This window comes from Crocodylus siamensis, chromosome 4, assembly GCF_052110815.1.
Source record: "Crocodylus siamensis isolate JL-2025a chromosome 4, ASM5211081v1, whole genome shotgun sequence".
NCBI lineage: Eukaryota > Metazoa > Chordata > Crocodylia > Crocodylidae > Crocodylus > Crocodylus siamensis.
In genome coordinates, this window is record NC_143398.1 from 202756859 (window position 1) to 202781855 (window position 24997).

The 24997-nt window shown below is 42.4% G+C and overlaps 1 protein-coding gene across 3 annotated transcripts in view; it reads left to right on the plus strand.

The window, feature by feature from the left end:
- The window catches only part of CHN1 (chimerin 1), a 156655-nt gene that overhangs the window by 59572 nt on the left and 72086 nt on the right, over positions 1-24997 (plus strand). The gene's annotated exons all lie outside the window — the stretch shown is intronic.

Below are 24997 nucleotides of genomic sequence, written 5' to 3' on the forward strand. Positions count from 1 at the left end.
TGTCTACCATTTATGCAGCTTTCTGTGAACTAGTCTGTATACCTGGACAGTTCTGACCTATCTGGGTATGCAAGCCTAACCACCAATTCTATATATGTCTAATAACAGAACTGGTTTATATCCTCAATGTAATAGGCAGAATATGATTTTATGGTGTCTAGTTATTTTGCTTTCAGAGATAGCTTATTAAATAAATTGACTTTTCAGTTCCATTTCAACTTATCTGCAGATGTCTCAGATCCATTTTTGCATGTGTTTAGCTTTAAGAGCAAGTAGTACTTCAGGAGAACTGCTAGAGTGGCACTGGTCCTGTTTATTAGCGGCCCATCCTGTTTGTAAGCCCTTTTTACCCTGTCCATTTCTGAATCAGAAATGGACAGCAAAAAGTCCTGTTTTTCAGGTCACTGGTGGAAATATATGTTAGTCATTTGTCCTCATGATTCTATTGGCTGTGCCTAGTGGTAGGATGGTGTGAAGCCTGGAGGAGAGGGGATATGAGACAGCTAGGAAGGGAGGGAGATGGTGGCTCCACCCCTTGCTGATTGGCCAAGGAGCCCAGTGCCCATCCCCCCCCCGTCCCTCCATGCTGATTGGCTGAGGTGGTGGCAATCCCATCTCTCACCACTGATGAGCTGAGGGGAGCTACCCCTCACCAAGGGGCTGGTCAGTATTCTGGGGATGAGTCAGTGGCTGCCCTAAGAACTGTTCTCACATACTTGAAATGAAGCGTGGGCTTAAAGTGCTTTCCCAGGTCAGCAGACGCCTTTTCACATATCAGTAATCACACAGTTTTTTCTCAGGCAGATTAGACCAGACAAAAACATATCTAACAAATCTGAATTTTAGTTCATTTCATTTTGTGAAATACCACAAATTCTTTTTCCTACCCTTTTGGAGGGTCAAGATTTTATTTGAATCCCACAACTTACGTGTGGCAGAGAGAAAAGTATAAGGAGAGGGGAAAAAAAAACAACCTCCTCTTCTAGTCTCTTGTTGCATAGATTTGCATGTAATATTTTAATTAGTAGATTGTACTTTACTCATGATCTTTGCAGTGTAAAGTATCCACAGTCTTCTTAACAATAAAATTTAAGACCATTTTTTTTGCCACTACCTTCCCCTTCTTTGGGCATGATGAAGTGCTATTCAGTCCATTAGTAACTATGGAGAATGTTAAAAGCAAGTAAAAGGGATAAACCATGCACGCTGCATGCCCCTGGAGGCTGGGGGGGCATGGCAACCACCCGCAGGTGGTGGTGGCAGGAAGCAATGTCAGGTGAGGGGTGGCGAGTGCCAGCTACTGCAGATGCCACTGGCAGCAGTGCCCATTGGCAATCAAGGACTGCCCACCAGTGCTGCTGGCAGTGTCGGGGGGAGTGGGGAGGGTGACAAGTGGTGACCGCCTGCAGGTGCCTCCGGCAGCATCAGCAGCACTTTTCGCATGGGATGCACCGCCAATCTCAGGGGGTGCACATGCACTCCCTACTCATCGCTAATGTGATAAACATTTTTAAACCCATTTTTTAAATTTAATTTAAAGATTTGGCTGACCAGACCGTTGGACTGTTGCTATTCGTTTAAAATAAATGAATATTAGGGAAATTCTAAAAGACTGGAAGAGTGGTAAAGTTCTGCTAATACCTAAAAAGGGCATGTGGAATGGACTGGGTAGCCATAACCAGATAGCCTGGCATCAGTCCTGAGCCAAATAGTAGAAAAGGTATTGTAGGTCAGGTATTGGGACCTGGATATCTGATAGTTCATCTGATATCTGGTTATGGCTACCCAGTCCAACTCGCTTGCCCTTTTAAGATTACATAGAATCACCTGCAGTCATTTCAGAATCTGAGGTCTTCAGTGAGATGACTAAATAATTAACCCAGTTTACTAGGAAACTGTGCCTAAGTATGCATATAGCACAAGTGAAAAATGTTGTTTCCTTTCTGGCCCTTTTTGCCTTGTTCTTGCAAACAAACCAGTTGAAACTGATGAAATTTCTGTTGTCTGAAGAACAAGTTGCAGTCTCCAACAAGTTTAATTCTTGTAAGCTTTTAATAACATCTAGAACTGCTTGATCACATCACAGCAAGCTCTTGACCCCAAAATTAAGCTCTGTTAGTCGTTCTGCATAATGCCACAAAAAGGTGGGGTTTAAAGAAAGCTACTATGTCAACTAGTGAAACAATGGATAGGAAAAAAGAGTTTTTCTTGAAACTTCCCATCCTCTGATATCAGTGTTCTAGATATTCCACAAAGAAACAGAAACTTTGCTTTCGAAAGTTAAGATTTACTATTGTTCTCAAAGGCCAACTGATAAATTTGCCTCAGATATCTTGAATACCAGCACAGCACAGGACAAGATATGTTGAAATGCTAGTGCATATGAACAGGAGCCTCAGTAATATTTATCCAGCAAGAGTTTATTTTTTGGATAGGCTGGACATCTGGCAGAAAGAAAAATATGATTCATTCTGGGATTGTGGAGAAAAGGTAAGCATACTTTGGGAAATTTGAGGTAGAGATATTAATAGAAGTGTTGAGTCTAAGTAGTGCAGAAACATTTTAAGGAAAAAAATTGCTGCTGAAAGTATTATACAGCAAAAAAGAAATATGATAAAAAAGTACTAGTTTGCATTGTTGTAAATGAGTTTTCTTAAGAACACTTAAAAATAAAAATAAATAAAGGACTGCCAAGATATTTCTCTCTCTAGTAATCAGACTAACAGGGACACATTTATATTGATTTGTATTAACATATGTGAATCCATTGGTGGTATTTATTGTGGTGTAATGGCTCTCTTTCACTCTAGTAAAATAAATTCAAATATGAAAAGAACTGTTGTTTTAATGGCTAATCTAAAGGCAGAAGTTCTGTCACTGAATCCTGGTCCTGCAAAATGCATGGTGCTTTGTGGCCGATGGGGAATTGTGGTTGTTTGGCAGCTTATAGGATGTAAGCCAATCAGTGCCTTTTTTTTTTTAATATGCAATTTTTTCTCAAGGTAACAGTACATTAATAATGCTTTTACCATGTCTGTTACAAGGTAGAAAGAACTGAAAGAAATTCTTGAAGACAATAAAGTGTGTTTGTCCCTACAGAAAAATGTCATAAGGTAGCTCTCCTGCTGATACAAATTTGTTTCTGCTTGCTTGGGGAAAAGTTTTAATATCCCAGTTCCGAAATAAATTTTCAAGTGATGACAAAGCTATACTTAACTTTAATGTCACAGAAAAATAGTCTTTCAGTTTTGCTATGCTCATCAGTTAACATTTGCTATGTTATTAGTTTATTTGATAGAAATTTGCATTTGGGAGTATGCTTTCAAATTGAAATGTTGAAAGTAAAGATGCCACTTTGCCATAATTAAGCATTTAACTAATTGTGATTTTACCAAGGTAAATGTTTTTTCTTGCTGCTTTCTACTACTAGAGCAAGTAAAATAACATGCTGTCTTGGTCATTTCCCTCAGTTTCCCTTGATATTGGGTCTGAAAGTGTTGTATTGTCTTTTATACCTTAGCTTGTCATCTTGCCATCCTTCCCTATGACTGGCATAGCATCTTTTTGATATATTATTCTACCCAGTGCAGAGGATTTTTTAGTAGGGTGCCATTGCATATGGCTAGCTTTCTCCTTTAAAACTTTTACAACTTTCTTGTTTACTATTAAAACAATGAGTACTTTCATTCAAAAGAAGTGCCATATTTATTCAATTCCAAGACAAGGTTCCTTCCGCTCCTCACACCTACTCCCCCCAGTTCAACTTGGGGAAAGAAGCCATGCATCTTGGAATTGAACATGAGATGGCCATGGAGGGCAGGACAGGCAGCTATGGCTCTGGCCTCATCCCCACTTCAAACAAGTATGCGCTTTCCTTACACTACTTGAATTTCAGTGTTTATCTGGATGGACTTCAATTTCATCCACTGTACTAGGTATGGGTGTATTGAATATATGGGCAACTGGTGCCTCCTGAGTTGGGGGGGGGCACTTGCCCCACCTCCCCCCCACGGCCAGTCAGCAACCAGGGAGAAGAGGGGGTCCTCTGCAGCCGATTGCACCAACCTGGAAGTGTAACTTCTGGGTTGGCATGGTCATTGGCCACAGGGGAACTCTCCTCTCCCCTGCCCCCTGTCGTTGCAATTTACTGTAGGGGAGACCATGGGGATCACAACTCTTGGCACCCCCACTCCCTGGCTAGCACTCTCAGGGGGAACACCAGCACCCCCTCCTGCCCCCATTGCCTAAGTGGGGAATGTTGGCTGTAAGGGGGTGCACCAGCACTCTCAGGGGATGCACATGCACCCCAACACATTGGCACTGATTGAATAGTGGGCATGTTAGAACAGATTGGCAGCATTGTGACCATTATGAACAGCACATTGATACTGTCCTGATCAGTCTTTCTGGATTTGAGGCAGCCCTTCATAACTTTTGTAAATGAAGTGCCACCCAATATCAAAAACTAAAATTACATATAGTATCTACGTCTTTGCAGAGGGGCTGGGCAGTGGGATGCAGGATTCTCCAGGCAGGGACAAGCCTGAGCCTGTGCTCAATTTATCTCCTCACACCTTACCCTGGCATTTTGGTTGAGAATCTCTGGCTTTAATGGATCAAATTTGCCCCATTTCTGCACTGCAACTTTTAGGTTGTTTTAGTATAGTGCACAAGGGGTCTCTCTTGCTGTGGTGATTGTCAGCAGTCTCATGGCATACACAACAGTTGTCTTAAGACATGAGGGCAGCGTCTCAGTAGGAATCCTTAAGGCTAATGTAAGGGACAGTTGAGGTTAACAGTAAGTTCACTAATTCAGGTTAGGCCATTGAGACAATAGTAGCTCCTGTTTGCTGTACCAGCCCAAGTTTTGCCACAGCAAAGAGATGTTATACTAGGTCCTCCAGTGTGCCTGTTCTCTCCTACCAATATATTCTGTAATTTTTGCAAGAATGTTGTCCTAAAATGTGTTTTGACTGTGTTTTGGATTTTTTTGGCACATTGGGGCATTGTTTAAAAAGAGTAGAACTAAAGCTAGGTTGTTGTAATGGCATGCACCTTAACTTTGTATGCCCTGTTTTCATATGTTTAAGTCTGCATTGCTTTACTACATTTCCTGATTTCAGAGTTTTAAATTAGCCACTATGCACTTTCTGAAAATGCAGGAGGCACAACTATACCATCTTAGTTCTGCATTGATGACATTTTTGGAGTATTTTATTATACAATATTTTTTGTTAAAATTGATCACAAAATTACCAAATAATGAGAATCAAAAGGTTAAGAGTTATTTCTGTGTTCACAGATTGAAAAACATATCATTATTCATTTTATATACTTTTTTTAGAAATATTCTAATTAAAAGATTAATCAACATAGAAGGCCTTCGCTTGGCTTTGGCTCTTTTTCATCTTTCCCACAATGCAAAGCAACAGTAATACCAGTCTGTGACCACTCTAAGAGTTACCTGTGTGTAAGAAGAATACCCAGGAGCTATGAAACCAGGATAACTCAAATGTGTGGGGCATTCCCAGAGAGAGCATGGGTATGCATATCTTACAGAGATTTCGAATTGTCAGTACAGTCTTCAGGAACCAGCTGTATAGGCTGCTGCTGGACAGAGCAGCCTAGAGACCTGCATTAGCCATATCCCCTTCCGGTTCCTGCACCAAGCTCAGGCAAACCAAAAAAAAATCTAGACCCCTGTGAACAGAAATTTTACCAATTCTATTTCCTTGAATAAAGGCTAATGGACGCTAGACCATCTGTGTGAATCTGAGCAATTGCTTTTCTTCTAAATTGTTGAACCACGCTTATCCTGCAGAGGGATGTATTGTATGTAGGAAGAGACCACCCACGGCCCTTCTCATTCTGTTCCTAACTCCTTTGCTCATTCACACCTTGTCAGACTTTATTCACATAACAGTGAACAGCTCCAAAAGCTATTCAACTTCACTGCTTGAATTTGATGCTAAAGAGTTGCACTTCTGGAACAATCAAATCCAAGTAAAAGTTATGGAGTATAGTGTCAGCATCACAAATCCCACCTGATGTTCCAAATGCACAGGTAAGTAGGCTTAACACCAACTACAGAAGGAATTGGTTTGGCTCTGTGTCAGTAAAGAAATACCAACCAGTTCTACAGTACACTAGCTTTGTTAACTTTGGGAATAGATTGGACAATGGTATTGGACCAGCACTGGAAGTACAGCTAAAATAGGCAAGTCATGCTGTCTGGTTTAGGGGGTTGAATGCTGAGCTCTGGGCCAGAAGGTTCTTAGCCCAAAGTTGGCTCTGGGCACTGACCAGTACATGGGTTTGGGGTGTGCAAGAAAATTATCTCCCTCCCAAGGTGATGCAATCGCCTACCCTGGAAATCTTCAGGAAGACCCGATGATCTTCTGAGGTGCCTTCCAGCCTCGCAGTCTATGAATCTATGCAAGCAAAAGAGTTGTGCAGAGGTTCTCAGTTTCTCTTTCCCAATCCTGCTGCATTTTCCTTCCTTTTTTCTTAGTTGTTAGGATAGCCTGAGGGATGCCTTAGCATAGGGCTAGTCCACACTGAAAATTTAATATGAACTAAGTTAGGGTGTGAATTTAAAGTGTCATTCTTGTTCCTAAATAAATTCATGTGTAAAAACCCCTCCATGCTGGCCTGTAAAAGCGTAAGCCAAAAATGCTGTCACACACTCAACATAACATATAGGCCAGGTCAACTTTTCTCCTTTGATATCAACAAACTGGGCATATGGTATAATGAGCCCTTGTCAGCTATGTATGCCACTGTACAATCATGCTTGGTCTATGGATAATCCATTTTTGGATGGTGTGGACTTGTTTTATGACTAGAATGGCTCCATATTCAGTGATTTGTGCTTTTCTGCACCCTTCTCCAAAAGGCTTAAGCCCTTTGCAAATAATTACCTAAATCTCAGTACAGTTCTGTCTCATTATAGATCTGTGTGTGGTTATCTGGGGAGCATCTTTCTTAAGCACACCCTGCCCGCCCACTTCTGTTCTGAGCATGATGTCCTGGAAATGAAGTAGTACAGCCAGGTTGTTCCCCAACTCTGCTGTCAAGCACTGCTGACAGAAATCAGAGTTGCACTCAGAGTGATTCTGCTGCCTTATTTCAAGGTTTGGTGCAGGTAGGGCCACAGCAGGCCATGCTTGAGAGCTGCGCCCCCCAGAGCACTGTGGAAGGGGACAGATGCACCCTATGGGTGCTTTGCTGAGATAGGATAGCCATGTTCCTATGTGAGTGCAGTTCTCCTACAGTAGACATAGCCTAAGTTAGGGGTGTCAAACATATGGCTTCCTGATTGGATCTGGCCCACAGAGCTGCTCTATCCAGCCTCCTGCTTTACCGATAGGCTACTCAAAGCTGGGGAGCATAGTCTGCCACAGAATTCAGGGCCCAATGGCCCTGCTGGCCATGGCCATTGATGGGAACTCACCTTGCTGCCACTGCCCCCAGCCCCTCCTCCAGATCCACTTCTGCCACCAGACACCTGCCCCTGGACTCCTCACTGCTGCTGGACCAGTTGCCACCATAGAGAGGGCCCCTGTGCCTCAGGCTGTTTCCAGTCTACAGGGAGCCATGCAGGCTGAATCTAGCCTGTGGCCCCAGGTGAGTTTGACAACTCTGGTGTAGGAGGTTTGCTTTAAGAGGCTCAATCTTTGCCTGAGCGCTGAGTAGCCACCACAGTCAGTAATAATATTTAAAAAAGAAAAGAAATTAATGCTAACAGTTCGAAGTCAGGTTTAGAAAAGTACACTTCAGATTCTTTTTAACGGCTGTCTCTGTGCTATTGTCAAATGGGCTTTCCACTTACATAGGGAGCTGCATTTTGATTAGCCCTGACTAGAGGAAAGTAACCGTTGCTATTCAGTTATTTGGCATCTTTACTGTTTTTCTTTGAGATTGAGTGCTCTTTTAAGGTGACACATGAAGCAAGTGCGTTTTTGTTTAAACTCAAGATAAAGGATTACTCAAAGATAGAAGTAGATTCACAGGAAAAAAAAGAAAAAGATAAAGTAAATGCTTTTGTTTGTGTGTGTGTTGAAATTAAGCTGTACTTCAAATGAAATTGATGGTCGGAGCCCAAGTAGGCCTGCAGAGTTGCATCATTTAAGGTATTGATCAGAGGAGAATGATGCAGAGAGACAGGAAGAGCAGGGAACACCAGTCATCAAAGTATTATATAATTTCATCCCTTAATCAGCATTCAGTTTCTCATATTTTATTTAAAGAGAATACAGTGGCAAAATTTATTAACTAATTTTAAATAAGAAAATGTTACTTATCTTTTTTGCAACCCTGAAGTAAAGTTTTAAAAAATTATCACCGTTGCATATGTAGTCTCTGTCAGAGAGTAAAAGTATTATAAAATATATTGTGGTGTAAATTAGATATTCCCAGTGGATTAAAAGAATTAGAAATTCCTAATTAATTCCTGCGGGCATTAGAACTGCTTTAAAGTCAGCAAAACAGTAAGACCCGGCTTAATGCCAGGGCCTGTAGCTGATGATGATAACAATAAGACATCATTCACAATGTAGCCTTTTGTGGTCAAAAACTTGTTTAATAATTAAGATGAGGATAAAAAGGAAATACGGAGAGATTGTGCTAGTGGTAGGCGTTGAAGTGTGATGGTACTGTGTGTTCTTTTGAGCTGATATCTGCAGTAGCAGATTTAGTTGGTTACCATGGTTTCCTTTCCTGCAAATCCTATTGTTGCAATATTGAGAATAAATTGAAATAAGGTTCAGCCACATGATTTTTTTTTAAAAGGTAATTCTGTTAGTCCTGATTATGAATCACAGGTTTTGTTTACACTGTTGGGTTTCAGTACATTGGAGAGTAGGTGGCATCAAGACAGAATTCTTAAGGGAAGTTAAATGTTAGGAAACTTAGTGATCCTTAGTTTGTTTTACTGATTTTAGTATGCATTATACAGGAATTGGAAAAATGTTTTAATGCTCTGAACACTAACAGGAATCCTAAAATGATAAAATGGTATTACAAAAAATTATAACTAATATTCATTATAAAATGAGCCTTCAGCTAGAGTGTACATAATCTCATATCCTATTAATGCATTTACTATACAATACTGCAAAAGCATCTTTTAGATTTTGTAGGACAATTTCTTGCATTTTGGAATGTTGGAATTTTCAAAAGATATTTCATGAGGTTTCAAGGAACACCCATGGGTGGAGGGTGGGGTCACAGCCTGCCTGCAACGATGCAGGTGGGGGCACTTCAGCAGCCACCCAGCCGCCCACTCCCCAGCCCTCCCCCACAGCTAGCAATTGTCAGCAGCAGCTAGGAAGGAAGGGGGAGATGGAGACCCCCCAACAGTGCAGCTCCTGCCCCCTGTAACTACCCCTGCTGGGGTCTTGGGGGGGATCCAAGCTGGGCCCATCAAGTGGGTGGGGGGGAGGGCTCCACTTCCCAGCCCCTCCCCCAGGTCTGGATGCAGCAGCCTCTGCTGCTGTCAAGATGTGTAGGGGGTAGGGCAAAGAAGGGAGCCCCACCCCCACCATGTGGGCCCAGCACAGCTCTCTCCAAGACCCAGTAGGGGTAGCTGGGTGGGAGACGCATCCAGCAGCAGACTGCTTTTCCCTACCTCCCCACTCACCCCTTGCAAGCATCTTGACAGCAGCTGCTGTGCCTGGACCTGGGGTCGGTGGGGAAGAGGAACAGAGCTTGCCCCACCTGCCTGGTAGGCCCTGTCCAGCCTGGCTTCCCCTTCTGGGGTCTGTGAGTGAAAGGGCTCCATTTCCGGCCTCCCTTCCTCCCCCCTAGCTCTGAGCATAGCAGCCTCTGCTACAGTCAAGATGCTAGTGCAGGGGACAGAGGAAATGGAGACTCCCTCCAATGCCAGCCCAGCCCAGCCCAACCCCTCCCCCCCCCAAGACCCCAGTAGCTGGGGGGCTTGCTTCCCTCACCCTCTCCCCCCGCCTGGCTGCACAGGGAGGAGACAGGTTTTCTGTCCCCTCTCTGTGATGGCCCCAGAAGGAGAGGGGCCGATGCGCTCCCCCATGTGAGCACCAGTCCAGACCTGCAAAGTCATGTGGGATGTGGGCAGAATCACCAAAACTTAACCTTGCAGGGAACCTGTACACGGGTTCCTTAAGGCACTCTGCCCCAGAGTGCCCTTGTCATGGGATGAGGGTTAAATTTTTGTGCAACTGGCCATTTTAAAAGTGCTCTGGAGCCATGAACGTTTGTTGTGTGGTAGCTACAGAGTGCTTCAGGGGCCTTATTGTACAAGATATGTAACTTCTGTACACACCCCAAGTTGCAATCCTGCAAAGGTTTCAATTACAGTATCTTCATTAGATTTATACACATCAGGGTAAACTTAAGCATGTCTTTGAAGGTTCAAGACCCAGGACTGCAGACGTCACATTGCTTAGCACAGTAATTGCACAGATGAGATGGAGAAAAGAGGCTAAATCAAGGAAAGAAAAGAACAAGTGTTTCTTACCTGTAGAGCAGCTTATTTTGTGAAGATGGATGAATTGCATTTTTAATTATGGACTATAGCAACAAAATTAAAGTAGATATTACACCTTGATCCATCTTCTGCCTCACACAAGAAAAACAATCCAGAACACTCTTAAGGTTATTGATGTGTCTGCCATCTCTGTTACCTGATTTGTGTGCATAATTACATGTATAGTATAGGCACACAGCTGGGTGTCCATGTTTGAAAATCTGGCCCTCAACATCGTTATTCAGAGGCTCCATTTAGATGAACAGAGATAGTTCATATTGCTTTTACAGTCATCATTTTAAGCTAATGCAACAGCGTACACTGGTTTTCTGGAGGTTATTTTTACGTAAGAACCAAAATATTTTTTCAAAGGGCTTGAGTTCTGCAAAAAATTAATCTTTCCTTAGGGTCATGTAAACAAGCCATGCTGGCTGGGTGTGATATCACACCAAAGCCTTTAAAATTTATCAGCAATCTTAAAAACAACTGGATGTCTATCTAAGTTGTTGTCCTAAAAAGAGAATTTATTTCTCTGAATAGAATTACTAATTAAATAATTTAAGTTCAAATTTAAATAATTAATGTTTGCTCCATCACCCAGGTCAGCTGGATGAAAGGGCTAAATGTTAAGTTGGCAATAGATGATGTGATCTTAAAGGTTAGGTCTTCTCTTAATAGTCTGAGAACAATGTTTAAAAAGATTCTTTGATTTGCAAATACTGAAGCTCAACGTTTTCTTCGAGGAGACAAGAATTTGAGGACTTAAATCTGAAAGAGATTCGTAAGTAGAACTTCTTTGCCTACTCCATGTCTGTCTAGAAGTCCCCTTAGGAATTCTGTGTGCATTGTGAACTAAGCATCTGTATGTAGGTAAGTATGTATTTGTTTATGCATGAAAGAAAAGCAGGGATATTCTTTCTTCTGTTTCATTGCACTATTACAATAGGCCAGCTATGGACTATAATAAACTAACCTCAGAGAACATCCCTTAGACATAATAGATTAAAAACCAAGTTAGGGTGCCTTAAATGCTTTCAAGCAATCAATTGTACAGTATTCCTACTACTCTGGGTTGTAATTAATTAATCCCAGTTGTATTAATCATGGTAGAAGAAGGCAAACTTCCTAATGATCAGAGATTTACTTGGCCTATTTTAGTGTACAGTGTATTAAATGAGAAAGTGTTAGTACATGTTATATGGACTACTCTAAACCTGATTAACCACTACATCCCAGGTGCATCTGCATAAGTGCTTCACTGCGTAGTTGATTGATTAGCACTGTAGTAAAGCATCACCATCTACACGTGCAGTGGTATTCGGGTGTAGTAAATTAACTAACTCCATCATAGTATAGTACTGTGCTGAAACACGCATGTAGACGGTGACGGGTTGTCTGGGGCATGAGGGTTCTGAAGTGCGGGGGGTGCCTGGTGCCTGGCCCTGTGTTTTAGTACTCTCATGCCTCAGCTAGTCCCAGTGCCTCCAACCAGAGCCCAGGGCCTGCCCCAAGCCTTCTGCCAGCTCAGGGCTGATTCACAGGGCTCAGACTGCTGCTGTCCTAGGTGCATGTGGAGATGCTGCACCTGAGAGCAGCCAACTCTGGCAGAGTTTATCACATTGCCTTAATGGCACGTGTAAATGCACCCCCAGTGTAACTCCCTGGATTCCAGGGGAGTTCTTGTATTGTTAAAATGGAGCAATCCAGAGGTGCGTCCTGAGTCTTCCAGAGAGGCTAAGCACTGTACACATATGTTGGAAGGCATAATCTCTGCCTAGAAATGCTTATGCCATAATAGGAAAAAAAGGTAAAAAAGGAAGGGGAAGAAAGACAAAAAAGTAAGAAAGTGGTCAAAATGGCAATTGATTTGATAGTTCTGTTGCAGGCTTTTTAAAAAATACTTGTTGCATACAAACAACCTGTCCTCAAGTCTACTAAGCTATTATTGGCTGGTTTCTTGTAGGTGTTACAGAAGATGCACGATTGAGGAGGGGGTTTCTCTTTGTCTCAACACATCTGCACTCACTATGACCATGTAAATCACCACTCTTCTGGTAGACACTGTAAGATAACAGATGTTAGTTCAGTTCCTCCTAGAGAAATCATGCCCCCTCCAGGGGGAGAGATCTTCCAGGTGTGTGCAGTTCTTACTGGTAGAAATGAAAGCCTGTCTGTAGCCTAGGACAAGCCCTATTGCATCTTGCTGTTCTTGGCCTTCTTTGAGTGGCCAGTAGCATGCTAAGGCCCTCTAAATAGTGGGTTCTCTCTTCCCTTGTAGTCTGAAACTTACTTTCCATCTATGATGCTTGTTTTTTCTGCTGCATTCTGTGGGCCATTTCTGTGGTCTTCCCTTGCCGCTTATTCCTCTGATGTCCAGTTTGCTAAAAGGCTCTTGTAGTTCTGTTATGGCATATTTTTCATCTTTTTGGTTAAGTTAGTCCAGGAGTTAATAATTTCTCTTTTCTTGTTATGTGGATTGAGGTGAAATCACAGGAATAATAAAATTAGGTTTGTGGTTTACATGCTTATCAAGGATGCATCGATCCAGGGCTAGGTTTCTGTATAAATCTAAATAAATGCAGGCTTTGGCAGAGCTTGGATTCACTGATACCAGCAGTAGCCAGGAATTCTGTCTTCTTCAGTCCGCATAACTATGTCATTACCTCTCAGGTGAAGTGTTCCCAGGCATATTTCTTATCATAGAGAGGTGATACTTCCATGTGCTCGGCTTAGAGCCTCAGACATTACTTAGAAGTTCCACTGATTCAAGGTACAACGGCCTTTTAGATAGGCCAGATTGCTGCACCTGTTTTGCACCTGTGCTATGCTCATTACACTTATGTTACACTTTGCTACCAGAAAAAAATTAGTGCTTCCTTCAAAGCATTTCTTCATTTGGGGTTCATAGAAAATGCCTTTCTCTGCCCTATGCCATTTCCCATGCTACTTGTACTGATGGGCAGGAATGCTTTGGGTTACTGTCTCAAGGGTCTCAAGCAAAGGAGCTGCAGCAGGGTGGTGTCAGGGATGGATTCCGTCCTTCAGAACTTGCTCCTCATGGAAATATATCTGTGCTTAGGAATGACTGCACTACAGCGTTTGTTCTGTAGGGCTCTTAGCTTTATTCCAAGTTGCCATTATGTACAGCTCTGGAATCCCCTGATATTAAGATTTCCCTGCCTCTAGCATGGCCGCAGAAGTGATTTTAGTACTATATATAGTTTTGATGCATATATTCCAGGCACAGGGCATGTGCTTGCCTTGTACATGATCTACCTTATGTAAGTGCACCTTTCATATGACTGACATGGTCTCATAAGCGCGTGGAACGATGATAATCCTCTCCTAACCTTAATGGGTAATTAACTGGCTACTTGAGCCCTCCCACAGACTAGAATGCTTTTTTCCTTATGGTTCATGTCTTCTTGCGGTGTTCCTGTTCTCCTTCCCTCCTCTTCCCATCTGTTGTTGTTGTCTGTACTGTTTTCTTTTGGCTAGATCTTCTCATTTATCTGTGGCAGTTCTATAATTTGCAGGCACTTTTCTACTAGTAGAACTTCAGCACTTCCTGTAGAAGCATTCCCTGCTTTGGTAGGGTTTTAATGTCTTGGTAACTAACACCCAAAGCTGTGTTCAGCTCTTGCAGCTTAAGTCATAGTTTCTTGCTGTACATATAGCTCTTGTTTGACTGCAGATATTTCTACGCTATGAATATCTTCTCTAACTCTTTCTACACCATGGGCAGATGGACTTCTGGTTAAGCCGATGGATCCATATTCACTTCTTGGATCTGACACACCTCCTGTGTCATGTAGGCCATGTCTAAACTGCAAACTTGCTGTGTCTTAAACTAGTGCCCTCAAAGATGCACGGCTCTGTCCGCATTACACCCCTGATTGGAAGCCATGTAGCAGTGTACCCTCACAATGCAAAGGAGCTTGCTTTTGGTGCCATGCAGATGAGGCTGTATTACTTCCAGTCAGGGAAGGTAATGCACCTGGACCACATAAGACTGGGATTTTAGAAAAGGAGTTAAGTTGGGTGGTCTGTGCTCATTAATATTCAGTGCATCTTAATCACCTGACTTCTTTGGGTCCTTTTAAAAATGACAACTTTTGATGAAGGTGTAGTTTTACTGTTTTCTTACAGAACCGACCCTCTTCTGAAGGATTCTAAACACTATCACAATCGAAATAAATTTTAAAATAACTAAAATATTAAATAAAAGTCCAGCAGATGAAGTGTGTCACCCCAGATTCTATGTTGTGATCTTTTGCATGCACACACCTGCTCGTGCACTCTCTCTCTCATTTTTTTAGCGGTGGCCTCTACCCTATTTCTTCTATGACTTCCATTAGTAGCACTGTTTTCTCTTGCATTACAAAACCTATGGTTTAGAATTCCATTTTCCAGCCAGTCCTGTAGCTGCCTTCTTCTATTGTCCACTTTTGCAAATAGGATGTTTTATAAAAAGCATTTCAGAAACTGTTTTTAAATAAAGAAAGCTTATGCCTGCCCGGAGGAGTTTTCCGTCTATTGCCTCCTTTGTGAAATCCTATGAAATATGAACTTTCATTTCTATCCAGGAGAACTTTTTCAATCTTTTCTCCGATGCCTGATAAAGGGTGTTTGTGCCTGAAAGCTTGCAATTAAAGGATTTTTTTGCAAAAACCTTGTTGCTCTAATAAAAGATATGATATCTACCATTATCCCTGATTGCATAAAAAAGAAAGCTTTCAAATATTAACTCTTTGCTATTTTGAAAAAAATAGCTTCAAACTGGCCAAACAATGGCTCCATACATTATTTTTTGATCTCATAACTTTTCTTCTCAAAAACCTATTTGAACAGAAAAAGCTCTGTAAATAGTAAATTTATTTGGGCCAGATTATACTTTTACTTATAGCTGTTTACATTCAGTGTATCACTCCTTTCTTTGCCAGAGCTAGGGGAAGAGAATCAATTTTTTTTTTAACTTTATACCTTGAAACCAGAAAATAGATTTTAATAATTCTCACCAAATATAAAGATTTGTCCCAATAACCAGGATATCTATATATCACCTTCATGCATGGAGTGAGTTTTTACTAGTGAGTAATAGCCACCTGAAAAAGAGAAATATAATAATAGAAACATTGCAGTCTTTATTGCTGAACTTTTCAGAGCAGAAAATTTTTTTATCATTTGGTCAAACAATGCTTAGATGTCTACGCACCTTGTATATGTATGTGCTACATAAGCTGTACACACATCTAGGGTCCAGCTGGATAGTCTCTTACAAATTTATTAAGTTTCACTAAATCCTATTAAAATGAGAAATTGCTGGTACAGTAGATAATTTTAATAGGCATATTACTTTACAATAAGTGTTTATCATCTGTTCTCTCCCAGTTAATGCAGAAAGCATTTTAATGGCAGATCAGGCATCACCCCAAAATAGTTAATTTTTTCATAGACAGTGAAACATCAGAGAACAGTAATTAAACTGTTCCTGTGCAGTTTATTTATGTAACTGCAGTCAAGACAAGGAAAGGGGAGTACACAAATAGAGCAATTAATCTGGTTTATTATCAACATAGCACCTATTTTGATAGGACTAAAGCCTCCTATACATTATCCTGAGTATCTTAATTACTATCCTTAGTTTAGTACATTAAATTGAAACTTCCTCCAAAAGACTTCACAAAACCCAGAGTTTTATTTTGTTCTACAAAGCAAAATTCCAAGAGAACAACAGGAAAGAATTCAGACTCTCTTGAACAGTAATTTTATAGTAACTAATAACTGAAGTGTGCATAGCAAGCAAGCCACTTTACATCCAAAGTTCTTAAAAAAAAATCCAACCTATACATAGAATTCAGTTCATGAAGCATTAAATGCAATCATCTTTGGGTGCAAGTGCAGCAGTTTTCAAATGGAATACACCAATATTAGACAACAGTAAGGAAAGAAAAATTGCAATTTCCTCTTCAAGTTAAAACTACAGGATAGTTTTGGAATTGAGGAATAGATTTAAACCAGGATATTAAAGCAAGCATTGCATTTCTTGTGAGAAATATCATAGTAGTTGTAATGACTGCAAATGCTTAGGTTTTAAATTTCTTAAAGACTACAGAATAATATCACATTACCACCACTATTCCAAGGTAATTATGAGAACAGTAGAGGAACCTAGTTATTTGGTGGACACAGGGCAGTGCAGTGCTTGGAAGGCGAGAGCACTAGGTGCTTGCTCCTCCTGTCTTAGAAACCAGAGTTTTATGTCACAATGGGGAAATCACTTAAATACTCATCCTTTGTAAAATGGAGGAAAAGCATTTTTGAGATGTGTGAACAAAAAGAGCTCTATCTGAACTGACGTAGCATCACTTTTATTGTACTGCTTAGATCAGTAGTTTTGAAGGCACCCCTTAAAAGCTTTTCTGAATTTAGCAGCACCTCAGTTCAGAACAACTTTGATAGAGGAATATGAAGCCATATTGCTTTTACAGTAGTCTAGATTTCAAGTTAATTGTCTCTCAAGGAAAAACAAAACTTTAAAATATAGTTTAAAAATAGTATTATTACATAAAAGCTGCTTTTAAAATGAATTGTGCAAGTGAGCCTGGGAAGAGCTCTGCCTCTTCTCGGCCTATCTTCAGATCAGATCTTCCTGTGCTACTCATGTGCAGCCATGGAAGCACACAGCACAGCTCTGTAAGACAATCTGTGACACAGTCCAGCTTTGCCTCCCTTGGCGGAGGAGCACCTGTCACCATACTGGCAGGAACATGCCTCATCAGAGATGCCCCTAGAGGGGCAGTCACAGGATTCTGTCTTCTTAGGAGTTATTTTTTAAACCTAAATTTGTGATCACTTCTAAGCTTAATTCTGGGACCTACCTGCAAAGTACACATGCCCGTCTTTATGTTTTTCAGCTGGTGGTTCTGTGCAAAGCACAGGATGTTTGCTGGGTTCCTGCTGCTTATTTCATGGGCCCCAGCATAGTGAAGGAACAAGGCTTATGCCTGTTCCCCTAGCAGGGTTGCCAACCTAAGATTTTTTTTAAATTTTTTTTATTTTTTTACTGACAAAGGAGTGTTTTGTTTAATCTAACCTGTTTTTACTGATATAGATTTTATATAGGGTAAATGTAACACTTCTGCCAGGCACTGCCCACCCCCGGTTAGAAGGCCTGGGTTCAAATCTGGGGGTTAAACAGCCATCATAGTAAAGAAAGTAAAGTAAGAGTTTCATTGTAATAAAAAGTTTGCAGTAAAAAACTTTTCTTGCATGGCAGTTCTGTTTGACTGCAGCAGTGGTTTTATACCTTGCTGCCCTCAAGCGGTCCTCTGCTTACCTCAAACACAGATGCCCTGCCTGACTACACCCTGTGCTGTACAGCTTTCCCCCAACCCAACATGCAGCCTGACCCCTGCCAGTCTTACTGCCCTCATCCTGGGATGGACTCTAACCTGCTGCTTCTCCCCCCACCATCCTGCAGCTCTATCCCAGCCGCACCATCTTCCTCTTTCCAGGCCTGGTACTGCACGGCACTATGTCTTCATGGTGAGCACTGAGCAGTCATTACAAGAAGGCAATGGCCAAAGTATGCAATAGCAGTGCTTGGTACAGTGGAAAGGGAAAATGAACTACAGAGGCTCCTGTGGACAGACTTAGGTAAATTCAGAAGTCTAGTTACAAAGACCCCTAGCAACCAGCAGCTGGACAATCTGAGAGTTCAGGAATGCTGGCACTTCCTTAAGGAGGCAATTCTCACTGCTCAGAAAGAAGCCATCCCCACACGATCAAAAAGAGGGAGAGGGGCCAAGAGACCCGCTTGGCTCAGCAGGGACATTAGGGAGTATCTCGAGAAGAAAAAAGAAGCATACATGCAATGGAAAAATGGTTCAACATCCAGAGAGGAGTATACTCATATGGCCAGGGTCTGCAGGTATGAGACAAGAAAAGCCAAGCCATGCATGGAGATCAAGATGGCATCCAAAATAAAGGACAACAAAAAAGTCTGTCTATAACTACACTGGAAGCAAAAAGAAATCAAGCTCCACTGTGGGACCCATACTGAATACGGAGGCAAAGCCCACAGTTGATCCCTGCAAAAAGGCAGAGCTCCTTAATACTTACTTCACATCTTAAAACAAGATGGCAGCTCATCGCCTGTCCAGAGGCCCAGAGAATACAGCGACGACAGCAGTCCACAGGTTAAGGTACAGTCCTGAACAGGTAAAGGTACTTTTAGACTATCTGGACACTTTCAGGTTGGTTGGGCCAGATGACCTGCAGCCATCTGAGATGGCTTTGTTAAGGGGATGTCATGCCTAACATACCTGGTGTCTTTTTACAACCAGGTAACTAACTGGCTGGACATGGAACATGAGGTTGACGTCATCTACCTAGAGTATAGCAAGGCCTTTGATACAGTGTCCCATGAGATCCTCTCAGTTAAGTTGGAGAGTACTGGCCTGGACCAGTCAACAGTGAGATGGGTTAGTAACTGGCTCAGAGGTCAATCCCAGCGAGTCATAATCAATGTGATGGCCTCATTCTGGAAGGCCATCTCCAGTGGTGTCCCCCAGGGATTAGTGCTTGGACCCATACTCTTTAACGTCTTTATCAATGACCTGGATGAGGGCATGGAAAGTTTAATGATTAAGTTTGCGGATGACACCAAGCGGTGGGGAAATGCAGGCACATCTGAGGACAGAGCAAGGATCCAGGATGACCTTGGCAGGCTGGTCCTATGGGCTGAATGCAATCAAATGAGGTTCATTAGGGATATGTGCTGGATCCTTCATCTGGGTAGGAAGAACCTTCACCATACCTACACTACAGGGGGTGGTCCACTGGCTGACACCACATCTAAAAGGGACTGGAGGGGTGACAGTCAACCATAGGATGAATATGAGCCAAGAGGGCAAATAGAACTCTAGCATGTATCAGCTAATGTGTTGCCTGAAGATCCAGAGAGGTGCTCCTCCCCCTCTCATCAGCATTGGTAAGACCACAGCTGGAGTACTGTGTCCAGTTCTGGGCACCGCACTTCAAGAGGGATGTGAATAAGTTCAAAAGGGTGCAGAGAAGGACCACCCACATAATCAAGGGCCTGGGGGATAGGCCCTATGAAGAGAGACTCCAGGAACTGGGTTTGTTCAACCTGAGTAAGAGAAGACGGAAAGGTGACCTGATAGCCACCTACAAGTATGTCAGGGGCCAACACCAAGATCTAGGGGAGAAACTATTTAGAAAGGCACCCCTTGGGAGGCTGAGGTCCAATGGGCACAAGCTAGTTGGGGAAAACTTTAGGCTGGACATGAGGAAAAACTATTTCTTTTCTGTAAGGGTATCTAGAATCTAGAACAAACTCTCAGTAGAGGTAGTGCAGTTGCCATCAAAGGAGGTGTTCAAGAGGAGACTCCTCTGAGCCCAATCACTTCCTGCCCATGGCAGGGGACCAGACTGGATGAGCTTATAGGTCCCTTCCAGACCTTTTATTCTATGATTCTATATTTTTTCACACCACAAACTACATATAATGAAGCATGGTGATGACTAATGAGCATATTGTAGAGGGTACATTCATGCATTTCTGCTTTAGTAAGAATGCCCTTGAAAATGTGGATAGATTTGTGGTCACTAAAAAATGTTCCCTTTATTTCACATCTTCATTTCAACATATTTCTGGTGCTGAGACCTAAGTGTTCTCTTCCTGCCTTTGTGTTTAGCTACCATTGCCTCTGCTATTTAATCCAGTCTCCAAAACTGTTATCCTTTTTACCCCACTGGTAGCTGAAAGAGCAAGGCAGAGCAATTCTCTTTCAGACAACTTTAACTAAAATAAGTCCATTAGCTTCAGTTCTGCTGTTTCCTAAAAAATGCATGATAGATGCAATGAGACTGTTCAATGACATGATTTTATTTTTTCTTTGAAAAGCTTCTAATGTTCCACCGTCAAACAAAAAGAGGGTATATATTGTATGCATCCTGTTTTCTGTTTATTAAAGTTGGGAGAGAGCTGTATTGTATTTAGGAGCGTGTCAAGAAGTGGAAGCACCAACTTGGTGACCTACTTAATGTGGAAGCAATGTGTAAAGTAACATTAGGGATAAGGTAAAATACTAAAATACTGAAAAAAATTAAAGTCTCAATAGAAAACAATACTGTAAGGATTTTTTAAAAATTCTAATCGAGAACGCTTGCTCCTGGACTAACAAGAAATAGGTTATATTTCATTAGAATAGTAATTATGGACTGGAAAATATAAATGAGTACGGGTGAAGCAAAACCTGGAACTGGTGAAGAGGTGGAAATGCTTTATGGACAATAGTAACTATATAAAGAAGCAGATGTATTTTCATGATTTAGTATAGTTTTTCTTTTCTCTTTGCTAGTACTATATTACTTTCAAAAAATGCATCTCCACCTGCTCACCAGGAACAGTTCTAGGGAAGCAGATGAGGTTAAACCTTACTTTTCAAGTCTGACAGAAAATGCAGAGGGGTTCATTCAGTCACCTTTTTCTTATTATTGTGGTACTGATTCTATTTTAGAAATGCACACTAGATCTGCTTATCTCAATACCTTGCTTCAGGGGATATCTATCAAATTACAAAAATGCACTATAAACTGATTAGTTATCTTGAGAAGATTCTTGAACAGAAAGAAAGGAATGTATGTGATTCCCCACATCCATGCAAAAGAAATAATGGGATCAGTTTGTCAGATGTATGAGAAGCAAGTGCATTTGGGAAAGTGGATGCTGGGAATCTGATCTAGTATTAAGACTGGGGCAGTGTATATGAGATCCAGTGATGTGGTATTGGTCTCTGAGGGGAGGAGTAGTATGTACTGTTGGAGTGTCTTTGCTTTTGAGATGAATGCAGCAACCTCAGCTGATACTCAGCATAGCACTCACTTTTTGTGTTTAAATATTTCTTTGGGGCATGATCCTGTTTTCAGTGTTTTGTTTTGTTTTGTTTTTGATAAGAAGAAATCGGTGTCTTAAAGTTTAACTCTTTTTATCTTTCTTCTGTACCTGGCTTCTGGTTTTTCCAAACTTTGACAACATTCTTCAGATATTAATACAAAATCAAGACATCATGTGACAGATGATGTGGCTTTATTTTCTCTGGATTATATTAACATAATGGTTTCCTTCCTAGAAAGGCTAGCAGATTTATAAGTGACCATCAACTTGTCTTAAACTTTGCTATCCATGTATTAGTTCTTAAGTAGCATAGAAGTGTATGTCACAGATTTGAATAGCATTTGCTTGACCACATCTCTTAATAATCATGTATTTTGTTTCTTTACTTATAAGGTTCTTTATTCTAGCATTTTAATTATATTTCAGACTTGCTCCATTCTGATCTCCTCTCCGTTCAAATCCTAAAACCCTGGACATGTAATGTCCATGCTTGCTTTGTGCGTGCTACATTTGTTGACTTTGGTGGCAGTTAGTTAGGGCTGCGCAAGTGGAATCTAGTGTCACCTGGTGTCAAGCACCCTTAGGTCACATTGACTATGTTAGAAGCTAAGTGCATGGCTTAGCACTCAGGATCATCCCCGAGAGATTCATCCCTAACAGATCATATATACTGCACTCTTAAATCTAAGAGTTTCTGTCACTGTGTTTAGCAGAAATATTACTTGTATGGCAATAGCACCTGGGAGCACCTATTTTATCACAGCCCAGGGTGGGCAAAATAAAGCCCACGGAGGCCCTCAGTTCTGCCTGACCCAGGCACTACCTAGTCGTGATATGTCCTCCTGCCCGCTGGGCACACAGCAGGGCTGGGGTGGCTCCACGGCTGGACTGCCTTTCTAGGCAGTCCAGTCAGCAGCAGCTCCTTCTGGCTGCTGGGATTACTGGCCCCAGCCCCACAGTACTGGCAGGGACCCACACACAAAGCCCCAACCTGGCACTCCCCACACCTGCTCTGGATTTGCCCATCCAGGCTTAGCAGCCGTGGCTGCTGGGCAGAAACTGTTGCTCAGCATGGAGGAAAAGTGGCCCCTCCCCCTTGTTGTCGTACGGTTCTTGGTGCAGCTGCCCTGATCCCGTGCCACGCTACTGCTGCTGCTGCTTCTGCTGCTGAGCTTGGACGAGCAAATCTGGAGCAGGCATGGGGAGTGGTGGGTCAGGGCTGTGCTTGCAGGTCCCTGCTGATACTGCAGGGCTGGGGCTGGCAGTGGCAGCAAGTGGAAGGAGCTGCCCCAGGCCCGCTGCGTGCCCGGGGTACAGCAGGACACACTATGGCTGAGTGGTGTGGAGCAAGGGCGGGGTGCGCTGTGCGCTGTTGGCCGTGGCAGGGACATGCTGCAGGGTGCACAGGCTCCAGGCAGTTGCAGGGCGGGTGCTGACTGGCTCAGGAGGGCATACACAGAGGCTCCCATGCACACCCCTCAAAACTCCTGCTACAAAACCCACAACCAGAGATGACTTGAGCAGGCTGCAGGACCCAGGGCAAATCAGCCTGTGTGGGGCCCCACCCCTGTGCGCCTGAGGTGTGAAGAAGTCGGCAGCAGATTTGGCAGGGGTGGATGTGGGGTGCTGAGTGGCCAGATGCGAAGCCAACAGTAGTGGCAGCACTGAGCCGCCATGGCCACTCTGCCCAGCTCTGCAGGACCCCCAAAGTGCGGGGCCTGGGGCAGTTGCCCTGATTTGCTCCCTCCTAAGGACGGCCCTGTCCACAACCACACCTCCCCCCACACAATCCCATACCCCACTAACCCCCCACCCCCCACACACACCCATGTACCTCTAGGGAGGAGTACTGCTCCCTGCTACATGCACACATCCCACCACACACATGCACACACACACCCCCTCAACACACCCCACAAACCCATACTCACCCACACATGTGAACTGTGCATGCTCCCAGTGGCTGGAGGGTCACAGCAGCAGTGGGAGTGCAGCAGCAGTAAAGGGGCGAGCTCCTGCAGCCACTGTCGGCGGGGGGGGAAGGAGTTGCGAGTGCCGACCAAGGGTTCGGCACCTTTTTGCAGGGGGTGCACCACCACGCTCAGGAGGTGCACATGCACCCATGTGCACTCCCTACGCGTTGCCCCTGCCCGCACATCCCCACAAACCCCCAATACTCACTCGCCCACATCCTTTATTCAGTTCAGCAATCTGTCTGTATCTTTGGTGTGACATCTTTCCTGAAGTCTTTCATGGCATGTTATTGGCACAAAAACAGACATGCTGTTACAATGGCCTTTTGTCATCCTAAGTATATTTTATATACTACAAGACAAATTTACACTTGTCATTTGCCAGGTATATGGTGAGATGATGCTACTTGTTCATTGAAATTTAATGTACTATTTATTCTCTTGTTTAATCATTTGACTCTTTTACCCTTAGGATCTTATAAGCTCTCGGGAGTAGGGATGTCTTTGTAAATAAGTCTATCAAGTGCTTATTGGAGTGGGGTGCTAATCCTTGGATGATGCCCCTGTACTCTCCTCCATAATAATAAAAGGAATATAGGAGTTGCCATGTCAGATCAAAAAAATGTTTTCTCTGTTTCAATATGCTAACTCTGAAAGTGACCTGCATTGGATGCTCCAGAAGAAACTCGTGAACTAACAGCCTTAGAAAGAAATACTTCCTAACCTCTGCCAGTTATTGATTGGCTTATGCCTTGAAGCATGATGCTTCATATACTTTTAATATGTTTTTAACACATTCTTATGTAACTCTGGATGTTTTCACTACCCAATGAAATCAATACTATTTACTTGGTCTCAGCAGTATCAACAGTGTCATGTAAATGAATTCTGTGGGCTAATGTCTATGTTTGTGTTTCTTTCTGTTATTTTTAATTCACTGCTCTATCTTTTCTTTTTGTTATATTAAAACATAAATAGAAGCGCCTGCCATATCTTCCATACATCATTCTCGTGTCCCATGTTATTAGTGAGCAGGAAGGAAATTACAATGAAAGCCTTTTCAGAAACTTTTCTGAGTATTATTTTTGAAGAATGGTACTTGAAGTTATAGTCTTTTCTAGTTTATCTTTTTTCTAAATAAATCAGAATATATTTAACTGGATGCATCTACGCGTTATTGATATGAAGTAGGCTTACTGTGCAGTGAGTACTTTACGCTGCCCAGAGCTGTCTGGGACCTGCAACTCCCCTGCAGCTCTTTCCCAGCCCCATGCCCCGATCAGGCAATGGAGGAATGGGGCTGGGAAGAGCTGAGGTGGAGGGGCAGGCCCCAATTGATTAGTCTGCTGTGCAATAAAGAGTCTCGTGTAGACACACCTACTGAGAATCAACTCTTTTGACTATATTATAACATTAAAGTTCATAATTTTTCAAGACAGCTAGTGATGTTGGTTGAGGAATATGCATTATTAAGTCTAAGTGCTAATTCATGTAAGTTGTGTTTTCATCTATTTAGGTAGTCTTCATTAAAAAGGACTCATTTTAGTAGAGCCTGTATGTTTCCTGTATTTTCCAACAGCTTTCTTTCTGAAAAGAGAA